General features: G+C 43.7%; 1 protein-coding gene across 1 annotated transcript in view; it reads right to left on the reverse strand.

The window, feature by feature from the left end:
* Positions 1-7160, reverse strand: part of SOX5 (SRY-box transcription factor 5) — a 580304-nt gene extending 573144 nt beyond the window's left edge. The window contains exon 1 of the mRNA XM_033161787.1: positions 7062-7160. The gene's annotated coding sequence lies outside the window, so the exon portion shown is untranslated. The remainder of the gene's footprint in view (positions 1-7061) is intronic.
* Between the last annotated feature and the right edge of the window lie 10949 nt (positions 7161-18109).

Below are 18109 nucleotides of genomic sequence, written 5' to 3' on the forward strand. Positions count from 1 at the left end.
ATATTTATGCTGATGTCTTCTTGCTCCCAACAGCAGCCGCGGGATTAAGCAGTTGATGCTTTACATGTTCTGCAATTTGGGAACTCGCTCTCAGCTGAGTGACTTTAAAGGACCATCAAAGAATTTTTCATAATTTTTCCAATGACCATTTTTGCTCCCCCTACCCCAACTTGTCCACAAATAACCATGAAAAAGCCTGGAGCTAAGATCTGTTTTGTTTTCCCATGATTCTTCCCTGCAAGCACATTTAGTTCACTATAGGGCATAGCAACACTGGGTTTTTTGTTTTTTTGTTTTTTTGTTTTGCTCCTAAATATATTGCACAGTATGGGACTTCCAGCATACAAAGACACCTGAATATTGTTTTAGACCACTCAGCCATCAAACCTGACATTGGTTATTCTAGCTCAGGGGTGGCCAACTCCCAAGAGACTGCGATCTACTTACAGAGTTAAAAACTGTCAGTGATCTACCCCCTTTTTTGGAGTTCAGGTCAAAGTTGTTCAGCTTTTTGGGGGAGGAGGAAGGCCCGTTTTTTAGGCATTCAGATCAAAGTTGTTCAGCTTTTTTTTTTTTAGGGAGAAGGAAAGCCCCAGTTTTTGGAGGTACAGGGCAAAAATATTGAGCTTTTTTGGGGGGAGCCATAGTTGTTGAGCTTCTTTGTGGGGAGCCAGTGATCTACCACAGATGCCCAGTGATCTACCAGTAGATCACAATCTACCTGTTGGACGTGCCTGTTCTAGCTGGTGGTGGCTAGGGGTGAACAAGGGTCATCTAAATTCAACCTCCTGTGATGCAGGAATATCAATTTTGCACATATTCACTCATCAATCTGTTTCATCCCATATCCACATTAACCCAATGTGCAGCAGAATTCATATTTAACTATACATTCAAATGTATTTTATCAAAACATACATATTTGTGCACGCATTTTAGCTTATCATGTACATTTTAAGACACTTCGTAGGTTTTTTGAGCTAAGCGCTATATCACAAATTTTGAAGAAGTGTGAAATCTAAAGGATAATTATGTTTGATCCATATATTCATCCTAGGAGGTGCTCCTCTAGTAAGTTCTCTTTGGAATACAGTCATACCTCGGGTTACAGATGCTTCAGGTTGCACGTTTTCGGGTTGCGCACTGCGGCGAACCTGAAAGTACTGGAACGGGTTAATTCTGGGTTTCAGCGCTTGCACATGTGCAGAAGCGCCAAATCATGACCTGCACATGCGCAGACACAGCACTGTGGGTTGCAAACGCTGCGGGTTGTGAACGTGCCTCCTGCACGGATCACGTTCGCAACCCGAGCGTCCAATGTACACGGAAACTGAATTCTTCAAATATCCATCACTCAAAATCGCCAATCAATGGTAAGCTAACTCTGTATACATATTTGGTTGCAAGCAGAAAATTCATTTCTGCTCCACAGGTCTCATGTGGAATGCTTACTCCTTACTCCAAGGGTATCCAATCATCTGGGAATGCATTTGGAAATCTAAGAAACTGTAGCAGGCCCCACAAAATGCCCAGATAGAATTACTAATAGCAATGCGCAGCACTGCCAGCACCCCATAGCAGGCAAAACACCTACATGCCTACAAATATAATAAACCACAATGCGAGCAAGCTCCCCAAGCAAGCTCCGCCGAGCAAAGTCTGGCATCGTGATTCATTTAAGGACTTTCAGAGACTTTAGTTTGTTAGTTTTGATGTTTTGAAACAGTCCATAAAGTTTTTCAAATTCATATCGTATTTGCTTCTGGTCATCGTGTTGCTTTTGATATTGCTGCCCCAGAAACTGGCAATCTACCCCAAATCAGACAGTAGTGCCCCTACACTTGATAGCATCATGTCCTGCCTCCACTTTATCCTTGAATTCTGACAACCCCAGACAAATTTTCAAAATGTCCAAAACCTTGCAGACGCACCTGCGAATGCTGACTAACTCCTAAATGTGTTCATCAGCATTTATTTCTGCATTTCCCTGTTTTTCAGACATATACCAAGGAGTCAAACGTAGGCGAATTTTAACATTCACCAATACTATTCTGAATCTTCAGACAATTACAAAATAAAATCATCTGGGTTTGTTAGCTTTCACGTTGTGAAGGTTGTTGCTCAACACGTTTCAGAAAACTTCCTTCTTCCCTCTCCCTTTCTTACAGTAAATGTCATCAATTTAGCAAATGTTGACATTTACCATCATTTACGGTGCCTACCCTTCCCAACACGGGAATTGTGCCAGCAGGTAGTGTGATCATCAGAGAGCCCAATGAAGTTCTGATGCTCTGTTTTCTATAATGCCTTGGCTTTCTTCGTGCACTAGGAAGCATCCTCCTCCAAGCATTTAAGAGATCAAGGGGAGAAATTATGATGCTATTTGGTGCTTTTAATAAGACTGCCTCCTTCATGGATCACTGCCTTGTCATGGCAAAGGGGCTTGAATAACTCAGGTAAGCTATGAGCTATGCCATGTAGGGCCACCCAAGATGGACAGGTCATAGCGGAGAGTTTAGACTAAATGTGATCTACCTGGAGAAGGAACTGGCAAGCCACTCCAGTATCCCTGCCAAGAAAACTCCATGATGCTTTTGAAATATGGTGCTGGAGGAGACTCTTGAGAGTCTCATGGACTGCAAAAAGATCAAACTTATCCATCCTTAAAGAAATCAGCCCTGAGTGCTCACTGGAAGGACAGATCCTGAAGCTGAGGCTGCAATACTTTGGCCACCTCATGAGAAGAGAAGAGAAGAGAAGAGAAGAGAAGAGGATGAGATGGTTGGACAGTGTTCTCGAAGCAACTGGCATGAGTTTGGCCAAACTGCGGGAGGCAGTGGAGGATAGGGGTGCCAGGCGTGCTCTGGTCCATGGGGTCACGATGAGTCGGACACGACTGAACAGAATAAGGATGCAATCTATGACATGCCTAGGATTGTACTGTAAATCTTGTCCTCGTCCACAGCTAACAGATATGTTCCATGTCATAGATGTACTGTAAATGTTAAAGCCAAACCTCATAATATTAAGTATTTTTAACATTTACCACTGGCCTCCTAAAATAAATGTTAAAAATAACTGATAAAACTCAGCATCCATTAGTTCATTTATAAATAGATTTTGGCTATTATCCCCACTCACCCATAGAAAGCAAGGAGTTGGAAGTTCCAAGTTCTAAGGAACAACATTTGGTTTTTAGGCAGTCAAAATACTGAAAAGTAAGAAGTGGTTCTTTCCCAACGGCTGGCAACCTCTGTCGCACCAAAGGCCTTAAAGTCAAACTCAAAGTGAGCCATTACTCTGTGACCCTTAATTATTCAGAAATAGTTTAGCAACTGGCAGAAATACTTTATCCTCCCTATAAAGTATGCATTTTGCTGTCTAGATACGTGACCCCCGCTGATGGGTGAAAAGTGATTTCTTGTTTGATAAACTCACTTAGAAGTGAAGGCTGATTAATTGCAGTTAGGAGTCAAAGGTGAATCAGAGAGCTGCTGGAAATAAAAAGAAACCTTTTATATAAGATGATATATTCAAATATATACTGATGTAAAATACCACTCTGTGATTGTCAATAAAATGGGGGCACAGTGTCCTTCAGACCACAAGCTGAACACTTTGGATTATATAATTTTAAAATGGGAGTTCTCCTTTATGAGCTGTGCATAAGGCTTGGTCTGAAATGCAACAGAATGAAGTGGTAGAGTCCTGAGGTGGAGCGGACTGTACCACTTCAGGCTGCATGTGGAGGTACACCATTTACAAAAGGTTCTCCCAACTAAAGCAAACCAACCCCATACTGGAAGAAAAATGTTTTACAAAGAAAATGGTTCTAAGTCAGGCCTAAGTCAGGCCTAAGTCAGGTAGACCACAAACTTGACATGAGTCAACAGTGTGATGCAGCAGCTAAAAAAGCCAATGCAATTCTGGGCTGCATCAATAGGAGTATGGCGTCTAGATCAAGGGAAGTAATAGTACCACTATATTCCGCTCTGGTCAGACCTCACCTGGAATACTGTGTCCAGTTCTGGGCACCACAGTTCAAGAAGGATACTGACAAGCTGGAACGTGTCCAGAGGAGGGCAACCAAAATGGTCAAAGGCCTGGAAACAATGCCTTATGAGGAACGGCTTAGGGAGCTGGGTATGTTTAGCCTGGAGAAGAGAAGGTTAAGGGGTGATATGATAGCCATGTTCAAATATATAAAAGGATGCTATATAGAGGAGGGTGAAAGGTTGTTTTCTGCTGCTCCAGAGAAGCGGACACGGAGCAATGGATTCAAACTACAAGAAAGAAGATTCCACCTAAACATTAGGAAGAACTTCCTGACAGTGAGAGCTGTTCGGCAGTGGAATTTGCTACCAAGGAGTGTGGTGGACTCTCCTTCTTTGGAGGTCTTTAAGCAGAGGCTTGACAGCCATTTCTCAGGAATGCTTTGATGGTGATTCCTGCTTGGCAGGGGGTTGGACTGGATGGCCCTTGTGGTCTCTTCCAACTCTATGATTCTATGATTCTAAGTCTGTTCTGGTTCACTGCGAGATTTCTACTTGCAGAGAGACTGGTCAGCATTCAAAAATGATCTTACCAACCACCCACCTGAAGTAGAACAATCCATTGCTCCACCTCATCCTGTTCCATGCATATGCCAAGTCCAAGGTCTAACCCTCACTGGGTAATAAACCTGTCTTGACTGTACCACCTTGGACTACAGATGAGGGCTCATGATCAAATGTTCCTTCTTATTTATTTATTTATTTATTTATTTATTTATGTATTTTTTTTTAAAAAAAAACTTACTTACAGAAAACTAGCCTGTCAGGGTGAAGGCTAAACTAGAAACCGACTCAAAGATATGCTAGATTTATATATGAAGGGAATTCTTGTGTGGAATAGCATTTTGACAGATGAGGCCCCCACTTTCTGCCTGAGGTGGTACGGATCAGGTACAGGATTATCTGAGAAGAATTAGGCCTCAGGTACACTGCCAGTGTATACAAAGAGAAAGAGAACAGTTGGTTGTGGTCATGAAAGGCCAAAAGCACCCCAGACCCAAAATAGCTGAGAAGAATGCTTCTCACATCAGCTAAGAGACGTTTCCTATCTAGGTACCAAACTAGCAACACACGAAGCTTGCATGGAAAGGTGTTCTTTGTTGCTGCCCCTCAGCTGTGGAGGAATATTCTTTCTCTGGATGACAATGGGTAGGCAAAATGCAAATCATCAGTCTATAAAGCCCTCTTTACGTGAAGGATCACCTCACTGCAGAACAGGAACTGTTACAGAAGTGCCATATATTGTCTGTTCTGCACTTGTAAGCAACCAATCGTTTAGTGTGGGAACACCTATTTTCTGAAATTCCCTGCCTATTCACACAACACATTTCTCTTCATTGCAGTGCAGGCTATCTTTACAGCAAAGTAGAGTGAGAAACACTGAGACACTGGTGTGACGTCAAGGCTGGATTACTGCACCACACTCTGTGTGGGGCTTCCCTTGTGGTTGTTTTGGAAACAGCAGTTAGTGTCGAATGCTTCAGCATGGCTGATGTCAGGAGTGAGTTCCCAGCACAGTATCACACCTCTGCTCAAAGAGGTGCTGAGCCAACTTCAAATCTTACTAGTAGTACATAAAGCTCTTAACAGTATGGAACCAGTAAACTTCTCTCAAGCCTTGTCCCTTATGTGTCTGCTTTACCACCTAGATCTGCACAACTTGCACTCTTGCACAATACAATGTTTACTCCACATCTGTTAGGAGTTTAGCATTCAGTGTACCAACAGCAGACATATCTGTTTTGTTGTTTCAGACTCCTGGTAAAAAAACAATTCCTTTTTGGGAAGCCTACCTGAGCACGTAAACAAGTTTGGGATACTTGTTTGTATTTTTTCCCCTGAACTTATTTGCATATTGCAAATAATAAATAATAAATAAGTATAGTTAAAGCTATGGTTTTCCCAGTAGTAATGTATGGAAGTGAGAGCTGGACCATAAAGAAGGCTGATCGCTGAAGAATTGATGCTTTTGAATTCTGGTGCTGGAGGAGACTCTTGAGAGTCCCATGGACTGCAAGAAGATCAAACCTATCCATTCTGAAGGAAATCAGCCCTGAGTGCTCACTGGAAGGACAGATCCTGAAGTTGAGGCTCCAATACTTTGGTCACCTCATGAGAAGAGAAGACTCCCTGGAAAAGACCCTGATGTTGTGAAAGATGGAGGGCACAAGGAGAAGGGGACGACAGAGGATGAGATGGTTGGACAGTGTTCTCGAAGCTACCAACATGAGTCTGACCAAACTGCGGAAGGCAGTGGAAGACAGAGTGCCTGGCGTGCTCTGGTCCATGCGGTCACGAAGAGTTGGACATGACTAAACAACTAAACAACAACAACAATTGCTATAAACTGTTTCACATACACTGCTTAGAGGTTGTTGTTTTTTGTTGTTGTTTTTGCTTATGTGGTTGATGAGTTCCTCAAATAAACAAAAACCAAACTCAGTACTGGGTTTCAAGTGTCCATCTCAGGTACAAAGCCCACTGAGAGTCCTTGGCAAAACCTCTCTGACAGGGTTGCCATACATCTGGAGTTTCCTGGACCCAGCCAGTATTTGGGCCTCGTAAACAGTATCTGGGCAGAAATCACTGAAATGTCTGGGGAAATCCGGACGTATGGCAGCCCATTTCGGAAGTGTAGATTTTGGCAAATTTCATCAAAAATAGCTCAAAAACTCTTTTTGTTTCTTTTGAGATTTTTGAAATAGGGCAACCCTATCTCAGTGAACGTACATTGCAAGGGTGTTGCAGATATGTAACACCGCTGGGAGCTCCTTGATGGAAGGAGGACAGGATCCAAAGGCAAGTTATCACCAACAGTCTTGTTCCATAATCTTTTGCTCCTTCTGCCCTTCAAATGTCAAGTGTGACAGAAAACAAGAGGTTTGTTCCATACCATCAACCCAATAAGACAGAGGATCGTGCCTCAAAGTGGAATGTTAAAAATGCATCATTATATCAGAGTGGAAAACACAAATCATGGTCATATAGGAATTATTCAAGAGGAATCACCTTTTCCAGTTTCTGCTTTTGCATTTTCATATCGGACACCTCTGCGATGCTCACCCTTCACAATATTTGCAATGGGTTTGTTTGCGCTGTCCTGCCCAATAGAACTGAGCTGTAGGTTTTCCTACTCTTCAGAGTCTTCAAAGCGTGGTAATGGGAATGGAGTCATTAGCAGGAAAAGGGCTAAAAAACAAAAAAACACCAACATATCTGTGAGCATTTTGTATACATTTTGCCATCCCAAATCTTAGCCAAATAATCGTATCAGTTCAGTCAGTTACAGCGCCATTCTAACTACAGCTACTCAGAAGTAAGTCCTGCTAAATGACTCCCAGTTAAGCAGGATAAAGATTGATGGTTTAATGGATGCAACCCGCATAAACACGGGATCTGAAGGAAAGAGCCTTTGCTTCGGAGATGATGTATTTGTGTGTCACAGCAATCATTACGGAGGTGTTTTGAGTCTCTTATGATTGGGTTCGTCTGTATTTGGCAGGCTTGGGGTGGATGTTTCAGGTGAGCCATGAAATGAATGAAGCGATTTTGCACCCATTTGTGGAGAAAAAGGAGTTAGGTTTTTCCCTCCCTGTATAAAAGCTGCCAGTAGGGCACCAGACCTCGGACTACCAGCACCCTTCCTTCCCAGAGTACCTCTTCAGATGACGCTAGTTCACAGTCTACCATCATTCCAAGTCTTCCTCTGGGAATGTAACCTAGCAGCAGCCACAATTCCACCCCTGCTACTGTGCCACTAAAATGGCAGCCCCCCCCCCCAGTTTGCCACCTGAGAATGGGGTGTGAGTGTCAGGATCCTCCACACAACTGGGGATCCTGGCCAATCAGGATCCCTGCTGATGTGCTGGAACTCTGGACTCATGGGGCCAGTGTTAGAAACTCAGACATATAAGCTTGTCACCATATGTTTCCTTAAACCAAGGTTGTAGTCCCCAAAACGGAATGTCTAGTTGCCATTTTGGGGCAAGTTGACTCTAAAGTCTTATCCACACACCCCCAAAAATGATAGACTGGCTGTGATTGATTCTCAGTTAAACATCTGGTTAGTTCAGAAGACAACCTTGCGCTACAGGAAAAGTCACTTGATCCAGGCACAGTCAACATATAGGTAAAGGTAAAGGGACCCCTGACCATTAGATCCAGTCGCTGACGACTCTGGGGTTGGGGCGCTCATCTCTCTTTATTGGCCGAGGAAGCCGGCATACAGTTTCCGCATCATGTGGCCAGCATGACTAAGCCGCTTCTGGCGAAACCAGAGCAGCGCACGGAAACGCTGTTTACCTTCCCACCAGAGTGGTACCTATTTATCTACTTGCACTTTGACGTGCTTTCAAACTGCTAGGCTGGCAGGAGCAGGGACCGAGCAACAGGAGCTCACCCCGTTGCGGAGATTCGAACCGCCAACCTTCTGATCGGCAAGCCCTAGGCTCTGTGATTTAACCCACAGTGCCTAATTCAACCTCTTTTTCTTAAGGATAACACGGACCCATTCATAACATAAGAACATTCTTCACAACTGTGAGCATGGCAGTAGGGTGGGGTAAGTGAAGACAAGCTACAACAATTAACTATAGCATTCACAGCTGCACAGGAAAAAAAAACCATTTGGGTTCCTGAAATTCATTCCAATTGTGCAGATAAAATATTAAGGATAGAATTCTGCAGGATGTGGCATTAATGTGTTATACCAGTTAAGATCCAATGGTCCCCAGGCATGCACCTCCAGATGGTGGAGATATCAGGCACCATCCTGGCACCCGGGCATCTTCACTTGGTTGCAAGTGGCTGATAGACAGGTGCTAAATGCGCCCTGGCGCCTGGCTAATTTCAAACACTGCATGGGGCTTAAAGACCCCTTGCTCACCAACAAAGTATGGTATGCTTCTCGTCCATTTGCCAAGGAAAGACACAGATCTCGTGGGACGAGATTTCGTGTGTTGTTTCCCCCATTAGTCTGCAATGTGTGTCTAAGTTAAATAAAAGTTTGTAGTCGTCTAAATGGGGAGCCATAATCTGAATTGCCAAAAATGTGTAGCAGTAAGTTTTGCTGCTGTTCAGTGTAGAGGAGGGAGAGGGGAGATTGCAATCTATTTCCCAACCTGAGTCATTTATCCCCTATTAGATAAAAGTATAATAGACTATACCAAAAGGGTCACTGGCCTTCCATTTAATGATATTGCCAGCACCAATCTACATTTTTTTCTTTCTCCCGGCTGCATCCCACAACACAGAATAAATGGCTGATCTCTTCACAATAACAGCTGATTTCTATTTATTAAGCTAAAAAGGTCACCATTTTCTACGGCTAGGCCGCCCCGCACTATTGATAATTTTATGCATAAACAAATGGCAAATTTGTGCCACATAAATATGCATTAGCAATTACTTTTTCTCCGGGCAACGCTCACCGCATGCAAATGCGTCCCCCTGGTAGGGCTGGGTGGCTTTTGTTTTAGCTCTTGAATGGCCAAACAAAAGAGCACAATAATAATAATAATACACCGATTTTTTATATAAAAAAATAAAAATAAAAAAATAAATGCCAATCAATAGGAAATGCTAATGCAAAGGTAAATGGCAAGAAACTTGCTTGAAAGGAAGAGAAGAAAGAAAAAGAGAAAAAGGCAACAAACAAACGTAATGAAAGGGGTGGGGGTGGGGGGAATATTGCATATGGGCGGCTCTCAATTTTACACCTATTTCAACAATTAAAAAAAAGAAAGAAAGAAAGAAAGAAAAAGAAAATCCTGAAATGGCTAAATTGCTCTTGAAATGGTAACAGACAGACTGGCATTAAACCAGACACCAGATGGAGGAAGGAGAAAAATACATACAAGTTGAATAAACACCAAAGAGGACACAACCGCACATAGGGAGGGTGAGGGAGAAAAAGGGAACGGTTAGGGATGTATATGCAGAGTTTTGAAGGTAATTTATGCAGTTCTGGAGTTGTCACAGATCCATTTCTGTTTCTGGGTGTTTCGTTTTTTTAAAAAAGTGGAAAATATACCCAAGCATCAAGAAGTTGCTGTCCGAAAAGTAATCGACTTTATTGCAATTGGTAATTGAGATGTCTATCTGCATGCAATTGTTTAAAAGTTGTTGTTTTTTAATCGATCAGCGCTACACAAAAAATAACAAAAAAATGCAATGGGACAGGAAATCAATAATAACAGGGTCCGATGTGACGGCACTGGGAAAAGCCAGGGCAAAATTGACAAGACGGCCGAAGCAACACCCTGTTGGGGCCTTAGCTCTTGACACCTTGTCATTATCTTTTAGACAAACTAACCCAAGTTTTAGGCGAGTGTGATGATGCTTCACTTGAAGGTGGAGGAGCTCCAGCTTCATTAATCTGTATGATGGGTGGAAAACCTGAAGTCCGAGGGCCAAAAATGACCCCAGGGCCTCAGGACTCTCCCTCACCCTATTTCCCTCCCTCACTAGATCCAGCAGGACTCCTCTGGAACAGGACCTGTCCCAGATTTCTGGGAGGACTTATTGGAATCTGCCATGGGACCCACCCACTTCTGGAAAGTCTTAGGCCATGTAGAGCCCAATTGCCAAGTCCTAATAAGGTACCCACGTGCGGAGAGAGCATTGCAAATTCCAAAAGGATAGTCATTGAGCTTCTTGCAGCTAAATGAACAATGCACGCTGTGCCGCTTAAACAACCATAGATAACATTGCATGACATACGAGCCAGTTCTTAGGGGCCAAGGCAGTTCCTCCCCCCATGTTGTTTTTTAGGGGAATGGCCCCCCTCAATGCTCAGAGGGTGTTGAGCTCTGCCCCACAACTACACACATGATGTTGCGCACATGACATCAGGACAATGTAAGAAGATGGCGCCTCTGTTGCATGATAAAAGCTTTTATAGATCACACCACCTAAAAAACATCTTCCACTATGAAATTAGTTAATTGTTATTAATGTGTTCTTTCATTAAGGTGTTAAGGGCTCTTAGCTCTCTCTCTGGATCTCAGTGAAGCCTATAGTTTTGTGCCAGACTCCAGATGCAGTTTGGGAAGTTGTCCAGAAATCCACTCCCAAAATTCAGAAGGCTGGGCTTCTCTCCCAGCTTTCACCAAATGCTACAATTAATGGAGGGTATCTGAAAAATAACATTGGCAAAGCGCTCGCAAGACACTGTTTTAATCCCATATCCCTATCTTTGAGTAGAAGAGATTGCTACTGAAGTCACATTATCTTCAGCCCCCTGCTCTAATTAGATCTGTCTTAAATAAATCTCCATATATTATGTCATTCTTCCATAAAGTCATAGACGTAAGAACCAAGAATGCTGAGTCTCTCAACTCTCCTAGTCCAATATTCTCTCTATTGAAATATATAGACACCCAGAGGAGCCACAGATTCTGCTATCAAAACCTTTCAAAAAAGAAACAATCTCCCTATTGGCTGTAGCTTTTGGGTGGGGAATAATTAGAAGGAAAAAAATGACGGTGCCAAACTGATGCACACATTCACGCAAATGTTAAATGCTGTTGAAAAATGCCCATTTTTTTCAGAGCTTTGGGTACTTTTTGCAAAAACATTGCCTTCATTCACTTGTTCTCTGTGATATCACTACAGAGCATTGAGATGAAATTCCCATTCACTGTGTGGTCCCTGACTGGTTATGTGGAGTCATGACATCATTCTCTTCACTGCTTGAACCCTGATTGGCTGATCCATGAAAAAGAAGGCTGTAGCAACAAAGGGGGTGGCGGCACAGTGCCACAGTAGCTGCAGCAGCCAGCAGAGCAATGGGACAGGATGGAGCAGAAAGACAAAACCCTCCTAATCATCATTTTCCAGGAACACTTTCTACCCCATTTGCTATGGTTGTCCAAAGATCAAAACTAGAGAACATTTGGCACAGACATAGAGACCTAACGGGAATGGAATCTGAGTCCACTAAGTTTTAAAATTCTATTCTAATTTTTCCAGTTCCAAGTGACTAAAAGCAGAAGAAAACAAAAATAAATCAACACCGTTTGTAAGTCCTCAGAGCATAGATGTACCGGCTGCTTCTCTGCTAACTGTCCGGCAGAGCGATGGCACTTAACAAATACTAATGGCTAACCATGGAGTCTAAAGCAACATCCCACTGCGTGTCTTTCTATTAAAGCTTGTGAGAAGAAGAAGAAGAAGAAGAAGAAGAAGAAGAAGAAGAAGAAGAAGAAGAAGAAGAAGAATAGGAGGAGGAGGAGTTTGGATTTGATATCCCGCTTTTCACTACCCGAAGGAGTCTCAAAGCGGCTAACATTCTCCTTTCCCTTCCTCCCCCACAACAAACACTCTGTGAGGTGAGTGGGGCTGAGAGACTTCAGAGAAGTGTGACTAGCCCAAGGTCACCCAGCAGCTGCATGTGGAGGAGCAGAGACGCGAACCCAGTTCACCAGAGTACGAGTCCACCGCTCTTAACCACTACACCACACTGGCTCTCACAGAAGAAGAAGAAGAAGAAGAAGAAGAAGAAGAAGAAGAAGAAGAAGAAGAAGAAGAAGAGGAGGAGGAGTTTGGATTTGATATCCCGCTTTTCACTACCCGAAGGAGTCTCAAAGCGGCTAACATTCTCCTTTCCCTTCCTCCCCCACAACAAACACTCTGTGAGGTGAGTGGGGCTGAGAGACTTCAAAGAAGTGTGACTAGCCCAAGGTCACCCAGCAGCTGCATGTGGAGGAGCGGAGACGCGAACCCAGTTCACCAGAGTACGAGTCCACCGCTCTTAACCACTACACTACACTGGCTCTCACACCACACTGGCAAAGTGAGGGTGGCAAAGCGATGAATATGGGCTATAGCTCTGTGGTTAGAGCATCTGCATTGCATGCAGAAGGTCCCAAGTTCAATCCCCCAAGGAAACGCAGGAGTGTCCCCTCTCCGGAAGCCTGGAGAGCTGCTGCCAGTCAGTGCAGACAACACTGTGCTACATGGACCAATGGGTCTGACTCAGCGAAAGGCAGCTTTCTGGGTTACTCATCTATAAAGAGTTGTCTGTTTTCTGTGGCAGCATCTGAAGCATTCCAGGGGGTTAATACATCTCTCGGCACATTGAGCAGGGTGTTTTGTTAAATATGTCTTTGATTCCCCCCCCCAAAAAAAAGAAAGAAGAAAAAAGAATGAGTGCAAAGGTCTCCCAAGGTCAATCAGAATGAGGAAAAAGAAAGAAAAAGGCATGGACAGGTACGCTAAAGAGAAATAATGTCAAATTGTTTGATTGTCACATTCCGCACGCATGTTCCCGCAGCCGATCTGACTTCATTTAGCAGGGTTAGGCTCCCTGTAACAGGAAGGCAATTATGACTGCGTGGTCCGCAACACAGGGACGGGACTTAAACCAAGAGAAAAGCAAATCCATTGGCCAACGGATTATCTTGTTCACACCCAACTGAACGCAGTATTTTATTTTTCAATGTTTTTTTTTACTTTCTACGACAATCATGATGATTTAATAAATGCATTGCTTTGGAATGAAGAGCAGCAACAGGTGAAAGTGTTAGAGCAGGTTGACAAACAGATCTTCCCCTGCATGCAATTAGATCTTACCAAAGCATGTCTTTTGTTATCTTGCCCATAGAAGCAGTCAAGGTTTTTGCCTTCAAGCAAAAGATCTGAAAAGGGAAGAGGGGCGGGAGGGGTTTTATTTTTTATTTTATTTTTCATTTTTGACATTGACAACTCGTACGGAAGCAGTTTGGGGGCATAGCTGAATGTAAATCAGAAGGCAGGCTAGGAACACAATGATCAGCATTGTTATAGTTTGTCTCTGAACCTCCAGCTTCAATGCCACACTGCCTGTGTGGGTAGGAGTTCAAAAGAAGTCGGTCTTTAGAAGTTGCCGAGCCACTCTGCATTTCATTGCAGAATGGATTTCAATGTGCAGGGTGCCCCCCCCCTCCTTACTTCAAAACTACAAGCCATCTTAAGAGTTAAAAAAGTCCCCCCCCCCTTATTTCTCCGATTCCAGCCTCTGGAGCTATTATCTTTTGAAACAGTAATCCTATGGCAGACTGACAGAACTGTCATTGATAGAGAGTCTAAATACAGTGTTTAGGTAGTCTTATATGCCATACATAAGCAGAGTGGGGGGGGGGAACCCCTGACAAATAATTGATAATACAAATGCTGGCACATTTGCATGATTGACTCCCAAGACAATCACATTGTTCCCCAGATGGCTTCTGCAACAGGATAACTATGGCATGTTGCAAAAAGTTTCAGCTCTCAGAACTGAATCCAACGGTACCCTTCCTCCCCCACCATTTGCTAATAATAATCATTCACATGTCAAAAACATTTAACATAAGAAGAGCCCGAATGGATCAAGCCAATGTCCCATCTAGTCCAGCATCCTGTTCTCACATTGGCCGGCCAGAAACCTATAGGAAGGCCACAAGCAGAACCTGAGTGCAGCAGCGCTCTCCTCACTTGAAGTTCCCAGCAACTGGTATTCAGAGTCGTATTTCCTCCAGCTTCCTTCCCCTGTGGAGATTGCCACTCTCTGCCTCTTGGCCCACCATCAGATATTCAGAAGTGTGTTGCTCTTAAATAAGGGAATTCACTCGGCACTCTAAATAGGGCGGGGGCTCAGTTGTAGAGCATCTGCTTAGCATGCAGAACATCCTAGGTCCAGTACATGGGATCTCCTAGTAGGACTAGGAATGTTCCCAATCTGAATTCCTGCAGAACCCCTGCCAGGCAACGTAGGCCCACTGAGATGGAAAGTCCAAAGTTGGCTTTATATGTATGCTTACTTGGGATCAAGCTTTATGGGACACGGTAGGACTTCCTTCAGAGTGCAGGGAATTGCACTGTGCGGGAAACGAGGTGAGAACCAAACAGTTGAATTAGAGGTGAAATGCAAACAAAGCAAAGTTGGTATTTTCCCAGGGACCCCAGTAGAGACTGCGTCCGATGAATGTGGACAACAGGAACACATGTCTCGGTCTTTGCAATAGAGCAAGTGGGCTTTTATTCAAACTAGGGATGGGGAGAAGGTGGATCTGCATCTTCTTGTAGCTCAATGGGTCACCATGAATCTCTTACTCTTAATTTTTCAACACTTACCTATGGCCCTTCCCCTATAGCAGTGTTTCCCAAACTTTGGTCTCCAGCTGTTTTTGGACTACAGATCCCATCATCCATAGCTAGCAAGACCAGTGGTCAGGGATGATGGGAACTGTAGTCCAATAACAGCTGGAGATCCAAGTTTGGGAAACACTGCCCTATAGGCTTATAGACATATTCTCTCTCTCTCTGTATGTATGTATATATATATATATATATATATATATATATATATATATATATATATTCAGCAGAATGGGAGTGCCGGATCACCTCATTTGTCTCCTGAGAAATCTCTATGTGGGACAAGAAGCTACAGTTAGAACTGGATATGGAACAACTGATTGGTTCAAAATTGGGAAAGGAGTACGACAAGGCTGTATATTGTATCCCTGCTTATTTAACTTATATGCAGAATTCATCATGCGAAAGGCTGGACTGGATGAATCCCAAACCGGAATTAAGATTGCCGGAAAAAATATCCACAACCTCAGATATGCTGATGATACTACCTTGATGGCAGAAAGTGAGGAGGAATTAAAGAACCTTTTAATGAGGGTGAAAGAGGAAAGCACAAGATATGGTCTGAAGCTCAACATCAAAAAAACTAAGATCATGGCCACTGGTCCCATCACCTCCTGGCAAATAGAAGGGGAAGAAATGGAGGCAGTGAGAGATTTCACTTTCTTGGGTTCCATGATCACTGCAGATGGTGACAGCAGTCACGAAATTAGAAGACGCCTGCTTCTTGGGAGAAAAGCAATGAAAAACCTAGACAGCATCTTAAAAAGCAAAGACATCACCTTGCCGACAAAGGTCCGTATAGTTAAAGCTATGGTCTTCCCAGTAGTAATGTACGGAAGTGAGAGCTGGACCATCAAGAAGGCTGATCGCCGAAGAATTGATGCTTTTGAATTATGGTGCTGGAGGAGACTCTTGAGAGTCCCATGGACTGCAAGAAGATCAAACCTATCCATTCTCAAAGAAATCAGCCCTGAATGCTCACTAGAAGGACAGATCCTGAAGTTGAGGCTCCAGTACTTTGGCCACCTCATGAGAAGAGAAGACTCCCTAGAAAAGACCCTGATGTTGGGAAAGATGGAGGGCACAAGGAGAAGGGGACGACAAAGGATGAGATGGTTGGACAGTATTCTCGAAGCTACTAACATGAGTTTGGCCAAACTGCGGGAGGCAGTGAATGATAGGCGTGCCTGGCGTGCTCTGGTCCATGGGGTCACGAAGAGTCGGACACGACTGAACGACTGAACAACAACAACATATTCAGCAGTCAAGGGCTGATCTCCAGAGAAGCAAAACCACACTTGAAATTTGCTGCGGATACTTGGCTTGTGCTATACCTTACCAAAGAAATCTGTTTGCCTGCATCAACAATGTTGCTTATTATGGAAAGTTCTGCTTTCATCAGCAAGGAATATACCCCCACTCTGCTTTGTTGCAAAAGCCTCAAAATAGCATCCCAAGGAGGGGGGGGGGAAGACTCAGAAAATTACCAGTTCTACATTTCTGCCTTCCCCCCTTGCTGATGACTTTTGCCCGAGTCCTTAACATTAATATCAAATGTTATGCTCGAAGCCGGGAAATGGGGAAAGCACTTTTCTGCTTCTTCTTCTTCTTCCTGAGAAAGCTTTTAAATGCCTCATTTCCATCTCCTTAGCTGGTACGAGACTATTTCATAAGGAAATCAGAACACCTCCAAGCAACAGCTGATGAAAGTGTCCAGGGTTGAATTAGCTCACCAGCCTCAATCAGAAATGGCATAGAAGCAAACTCCATTTCTGGAAGGTAGCCCATAATAGCAGGCATTGGGCAGGTTTGACTGAAACTCCTCTTACTAAACTTTGCTGCACCTAATGTTTCCAGGATCAGTGGCAATGTTTTTTTTTCCATTTCTTTTTATTGGCAGATCCTTCTCACAGGGACAGAGGGATGTTCATCTCAGAGTTGTGCTTATATGCTGATTTCAGGGGCCTTTGTGCAGGTCAGCAAGAGTCGAGTTGGACTTATTTTCATGTTGATGACTTCATTCAAACCATTTTTTTAGAAGATTGTTTTCCCGAAAAACCTTATAAGAAACCCATGTGCTAGATTACACTGAGAGGCAAGCCCCCTTCAGGAGTTACTCATATACAGTGAGGGGGACTGTGATGCTAGTTTGGGTTAGAACCTCAGTGTTGTATGGCTTCACCAGCTCCTGCTACTGTCATTTTGGGGCACAGTGTCTGAAGCAGGATCCCAGTGGCAGACCTACATTTTCGGGGCCCTGAAGCTTGGACTGTATGGGGGGGGGGCCTTCACAACCGGCAACAAGGTCTTATTTCATTTCAGTTTGAGTAGATCAATTAATTTGTGAACATCTTACCCAGTGGAAAGGTCTACAAAATCTTTGGGCAGCCTGTAACTGAGATAGGGGCTGGACTGGACAGTAAGGTTGCTGTTTGAACAGCAGAGCCAGTGTGGTGTAGTGGTTAAGAGCGGTAGACTCGTAATCTGGTGAACCGGGTTCGCGTCTCCGCTCCTCCACATGCAGCTGCTAGGTGACCTTGGGCTAGTCACACTTCTTTGAAGTCTCTCAGCCCCACTCACCTCACAGAGTGTTTTTTTTTTGTGGGGGAGGAAGGGAAAGGAGATTGTTAGCCGCTTTGAGACTCCTTCGGGTAGTGATAAAGCGGGATATCAAATCCAAACTCCTCCTCCTCCTCCTCCTCCTCTTCTTCTTTGGCTCCACCTTCAATCTGGTCATCTTTCAAACCATTTCCAGACCTCAGCTCCCCCCACATAAACAGTAGGAAATCTGTTACCTCCCCAAAAGGATTAAAATACATTCACCCCACTCTACCTATGCTGTCCCTGTAGATATCTAACACAAAGTCGTCAACAACAAAAACATACTGGATGTGTTTTTTGGAAAACCCTTGAATACATCTACAAATCTCTTCCTTTTT

The sequence above is a fragment of the Lacerta agilis genome, chromosome 10, assembly GCF_009819535.1.
Source record: "Lacerta agilis isolate rLacAgi1 chromosome 10, rLacAgi1.pri, whole genome shotgun sequence".
Taxonomy (NCBI): Eukaryota; Metazoa; Chordata; class Lepidosauria; order Squamata; family Lacertidae; genus Lacerta; species Lacerta agilis.